The sequence below is a fragment of the Rhincodon typus genome, chromosome 11, assembly GCF_021869965.1.
Source record: "Rhincodon typus isolate 14 chromosome 11, sRhiTyp1.1, whole genome shotgun sequence".
In the NCBI taxonomy this organism is placed as follows: domain Eukaryota; kingdom Metazoa; phylum Chordata; class Chondrichthyes; order Orectolobiformes; family Rhincodontidae; genus Rhincodon; species Rhincodon typus.
Genome location: NC_063342.1, coordinates 54769707 through 54775832, shown reverse-complemented (window position 1 = coordinate 54775832; position 6126 = coordinate 54769707).

Genomic DNA, 6126 nt, shown 5'->3' with positions numbered 1-6126 from the left:
CTCTTTGACTAAGAGGGAAGGATGCTGGCTGCAAAATTTGCTGACTGCTCGATGTCTGTACATAAGTAACTTATTGTGAAGGAACAGAGTTCAGCAATCAGGTTGAGAGAGACCTTGAAGGTGTTCTGATATCTACTCCTTCTCCTTAGGCTCTGAATGTTGAGTAGGTGGGAACAAATTCAGTTCAATTCTGACCTAAATGATGTGTAATTATCACTAACCAGAAAAATACCTGAGATAACAAGGTGTAGAGCTGGATGAACACAGCAGGCCAAGCAGCATCACAGGAGCAGGAAGGCTGATGTTTCGGGCCTCGACTCTTCTTCAGAATTGGGGGAGGGGAAAGGGGTTCTGAAATAAATAGGGAGAGAGGGGGAGGCGGATAGAAGATGGATAGAGGAGAAGATAGGTGGAGAGGAAACAGACAGATCGAAGAGGCGGGGTTGGAGCCAGTAAAGGTGAGTGTAGGTGGGGAGGTAGGGAGGAGATAGGTCAGTCCAGGGAGGACGGACAGGTCAAGAGGGCGGGATGAGGTTAGTAGGTAGGAAATGGGGGTGCGACTTGAGTTGAGAGGAGGGTATAGGTGGGAGGAAGGACAGGTTAGGGAGGCGGGGACGAGCTGGGCTGGTTTTGGGATGCGGTAGGGGGAGGGAAGATTTTGAAACTTGTGAAATCCACATTGATACTATGATGCTGCTTGGCCTGCTGTGTTCATCCAGCTCTACACCTTATTATCTCAGATTCTCCAGCATCTGCAGTTCCTACTATCCCAGAAAAATACCTATTGGTTTGAACATGGTTGTCTCTATTTCCCATTTTTAATGGAATCAGAACAACTTTTTTTTAAAGAAAAGACACTAACGTAGCACTGAAAAATAACTAACACTTGGAAGTTCAAGTTCTGTTACTAATTTTTTTACAAAGTTAAGCCAATGCAGACTAGGCTATACAGATAGAAGGTGAGAAAACCTGAACCCTGGAACATTTTATTGTATCATCAGAGGGAGATCTAAATATGTATCAATGGTGTAACATCACGTCCTTGATAATAATATTCATGTTTGTTGTGTATTTGGTCCAACTGATAAAAAATGGAGTGGGGTTTAAAAAGAAACAAATTTATTTGTCATGTTGCACAACCCATATTTTCATTCTTAGCTACTTTGCCCCAGATTTGATTCGGAAAAAAAATACGGTCGCGTTACCTGAAATCTGATGTTTTCTCTTGTAATGCTGCAGCCATGTTCCTGTTGCAATATTTGCTACATGTTTCTCCCTCAGCACTAGTGGTCTCCACTGCTATCAAGAATTGTGCGCAAAGCCAGTTTTACCTCAAATGTTACAATTTTCGACTTGACTGCAATTTTCATAAGTGGGTCTGGTTTGTTCTTATGCAAAATATTAGTTGGATTTTAGATGCCATTCAAGATGGTGTACTGTTCTTGGTTTTGTTCAGCTTTGGGTAGCATGGCCTAACAGTGGTTTGTTCAATTATCCAGGCTCAATAATATTCTAAGTTCAGTTGCAGTTATTGGACTCTGTAAAATGAAGTGCAACATGATGCAAACAGAGACTTAAACTGAAAAAAAACATTGAGGTTGGGGCTTGATGTAATATTTGAAAATAGTTTGAACAGTGGCACAGCTTTCCTGTTGTATGTGGCTGTAAGTATCTAATAAATTACAAGCTGGCATTTTGGGAGTTCCAAACACCATGAAGGAGCAAAGGGTAATGTAGACCTTCCGGACTATAAACAATCAGTGTCACTAACTGGCAAACAGATCTGGGGTAATTTACAGTTCCCAGTATTCATTCATTAAGGTTAGAGGAAGCAGGGTGAATATAATTAAACAGCAGGCAGCCTTCATTAGCTGGCGAATTAGACACCCAGTCTGACCAGAATTGCCCTAGACCTCATTGAAATTGTGATTTTGAAGCTAAATGTTATTTAATCTCAGCGTATCAGACTTCTCAATTAACCACTGTTGCCATAGCACTGAGTGTTTCAGGGTGGAGCCTTGCTTTAAATTCTGGGGAGCAGTTTGTGGGATCATTTTAAGAAGGTGGAAATGACTATTACGAGGGGGCATAATTTTAAGGTGATTGGAGGAAGGTATAGGGGATATGTCAGAGGTAGGTTCTTTACACAGAGAGTGGTGGGTGTGTGAAATGTGTTGCCAGCAGTGGTAGTGGAGTCAGATACTTTGGAGACTTCTGAGCAACTCTTGGATAGGCACATGGATGATAGTATGGATGGTAGTATTATGTAGGGTATGCAAGGTAGTTTGATCTTAGTAGGATAATAGGTTGGCACAACATCGTGGGCTGAAGGGTCTGTACTGTGCTGTACTGTTCTATGTTCTAAGGTATTTGGGGTCGGAGCTGAAAGTACCCAGGTGGTGGATGTAAGTCCTAAGTTCAGCAAGCAGTGTTTGAACTGAAATGCAATCACGTAGAAGTGTCCCTCCTAGCCTTCTGTCGTGGACTATGAGGCACACACACTGCAGGCAGGTGTCTTAAGCTCAGTTCAACACTGACCTTGTGATCAACCCAGCACAGTGTTCTACAGAGAAAGACTATGAAGAGCTAAAAAAAAGCCGCAATGAGCAATAAGCACGATTAGAAACTGTAGGTATTTCTGAGGTAGCAGCACTAAGCCAGAGTGCACTGAAGCCTATGCTTGATGTGGTTAAGGAGCAACGGAGGGTCGTTTAGTGTGAGGCTAGTGGAAGGTCAAGAAGTCCATAGCTCAGAGAATAGTGGGAACATGGAGTGTCGAAGTGAATCCGTGAGAGCTGTGGCTCTTTAGTCTGATCCTAGGAAGTACCAGAACCAGACCATGATCAGTGGCAATAGACCTTCTGATGGGGTGAGAAGTGGAGGTTGAGAAAAAAGGCAAGGTTTAATGATGGTCAAGTTTGGTGGATGGATTGCAGCTTTAACATGAAGCAATCATGTTTATTTTTTGGTTATAAAATATATCTGATAACCGAAGATACTGAGATGCTTCATTTGACTCCTATATTTTAAACAACACAACTTATGGTTTTGTTCTTTCAGCCGACAGTGGGAATTTAAACTTGGTCTGTCCTGGGATATGAAAAATATGCCAACCTTTTATGTTAAAATTCCAAGTTAACCTCTCCAACTTATCTGTAACAGTAACAAATGGTATGTTTAAAATTGAAATGCTTGTAAGTTTATAAAACAGCCCTAGGGGCTTCTCAAGGGTGATTTTAAGGATTATCTTAATGGAGAAAGGCAAGGTGGTAATGTGGAGGAATTTAAGGAGAAAATTCCAGAGTTTAGGGCCTTGATAGTTAGCCGAAGGAACAGCCACAACTAATCAAGCAACTCAAAATGGATGCCCAAGAGACCTCAGTTAGATGAGTGCAGATATCTTGTTTCAGAGTTGGACATGGTAGGGTCGGGAAAAGGCCAAGTCGTTGGAGGAAATTTGAAATGACTGCTTGTGGGACTGGGAGGAAAACGCAGAAATAAAATAAGTTGGCTTAAATTGCCTCTTTTGCTTCAGTTGTGTTGTCAATGTGCTTCACCTGATAAAGCATTAATGTCTTCCTCTTCTTGTTAGAGTTAGAATTACGCAAGATTTCAGGGATACAATCAGACCCCAATCTACATATGTTAAAATAACTCTAATAGCATTGACTGTATCAAAAGTTCTGGTGAAATCTTGAAATACCTGGCGATTGCCAAAAAAGTGACTGAGAGAGGATTTAATCATCTCCCCATGACATTCAATGGCATGACTATCACTGAAGCTTCCAAGATCAGTGTCCTGGGGGTTAGCAATCCAGCAGATGAATCAACAAACGCTGCAACCACATGGCATTCCAGCTGTGGTTGTCAAAGCTATTTGGCTTTTGCTCATATCAATACTCCATGCACTCATTTGGCAGATTTGGGAGGAACATGAACCTCCCCATCCTTGACTTATGAAATGCATCAGTTTTATTTATCTTTAAAAAGAGAGGAAAATTATATTACGGAAAGTATTGCAGTCTTCTCCCTTGTCAGTAGCAAGGAAAAACATGACACTCTGTTTCTCTTGAATCACCTACTTCCTGTGGCTGAGAAAATCTTTCCAGGTACACACTATGACTTTAGATTTTCCAGGGAAACCTCTGCAATAGGCTTTGTTGCCAGACACATGCAGGAAAAATATTGAGACCAGAACTCGGACTCTCTATTACGTTCATCAACTTAATCAAAACATTTGACTGCATAAGTCATGAGTCTCTATCTATTGTCGCCCAAAGACATGAAATGCAAGAAACTTTTTCATCCTTCAGTAATCCTCTGACTGCTTCATGATTATTTGACTGCAATTATCTGGAGTGAGAAATTGGAAGCGTGCAGCTTTGAAATCCAGCCAAAGGATATCTGTGTGATAATAAGACCATAAGACGTAGGAGCAGAAATGAGGCCATTCAGCCCATCTAGTCTGCTCTGCCATTCAGTCATGGCTGATCAATCTCTAAACCCCATTCTCCCGCCTTCTCCCGTAACCCTTGATCCCCTTGACAATCAAGAACCTATCTATCTCAATCTTAAGTACATTCAATGACCTGACCTCCCCAGCCTTCTGTGGCAGTGAATTCCATAGATTCACCACTCTCTGGCTGAAGAAGTTTCTCCTTATCTCTGTTGTAAAGGGCCTTTCCTCTAAGGCAGTGCCCTCAGGTCCTAGTCTCTCCTGCTAATGAAACTTCTTCCCAATGTCCACTCTGTCCAGACCATTCAGTACTCTGTAAGTTTCAATCCTCCCTCATCCTTCCAAATTCCATCAAGTGTTGACCCAGAGTCCTTAAACGTTCCTCGTATGTTAAGCCTATCATTCCTAGGATCATTCTCGTAAACCTCCTCTGGACCCACTCCCGGGCCTGTATATCCTTCCTGAGGTATGGGACCCAAAATTGCCCACAATGTTCTAAATGTGGCCTGACCAGAGCTTTATAAAGCCACAGAAGCACATCCCTGTTTTTATATTCCAGTCCTCTCAAAATAAATGCCAACATTGTCGTTGCCTTCCTAACTACCGACTCAACCTGCAAGTTTACCTTAAGAGGATCCTGGACTGGGACTGCCAAATCCATTTGCACTTCAAATTTCTCTGTTTCTCTTGAATCACCTGCTTCCTGTGGCTGAGGAAATCTTTCCAGGTACACACTATGACTTCAGAGGTTTCACTGGAAAATCTACTGTTGTCTTTGTTGCCAGACACATGTTTAGAAAATAGCCTATGCCTCTAGTCTTTCTACCAAAGTGCGTGGCATTAAACTTTCCCACATTGTATTCCATCTGCCACTTCTTTGCCTACTTTGCTAACCTATCTAAATCCTTCTGCAGCCACCTTACCTCAACAATACTACTTGTCCCTCCATTTATCTTTGTATCATCTGCCAACTTAGCCAGAATGCCCTCAGTTCCTTCATCTCGATCATTAATGTATAAAGTGAAAAGGTGTGGTCCCAAAATCGAACCTCGTGGAACACCATTTGTCATCGGCTGCCATCCTGAGAAGGACCCTTTTATTTCCACACTCTGCTTTCTGCCAAACAGCCAATCTTCATCTTGCCACACTGTTTACAATCTACCCGATGGTGGTTATTTTATCTTCTCAAAGATCAAATGCCCTCAGGTGCGTTTTGTTGTCTACCACCTGGAAGAAAAACCTTTTAACATTAATTGCCCCAGTGCCCAAAACTAAACTGACAACTATAGATACACATGACCTGAAATATGCACAAGACTGCAGTGTTGTTGCCCATTTTGCACCAGATCTGCACATCACTCTCTGTCTCTCCACTTCTGTATACAAGAGACTTGGCCTGTTCTTGAAACATTGTATTGACAAAACGCATCTATCAACACAGACCTAGTCAGTGAGAAGTTTCCCCCTCCTATTATGTTGAAGGAGGGATTTCGGAATATGTTTGAGCTCTCTCCATAACTTGGCTCAGAGATAGTAGGAACTGCAGATGCTGGAGAATCTGAGACAACAAGGTGCAGAGCTGGATGAACATAGCAGGCCAAGCAGCATCATAGGAGCAGAAAGGCTGACGTTTCGGGCCTAGACCCTTCATCAGAAATGGGTTTTCTGAT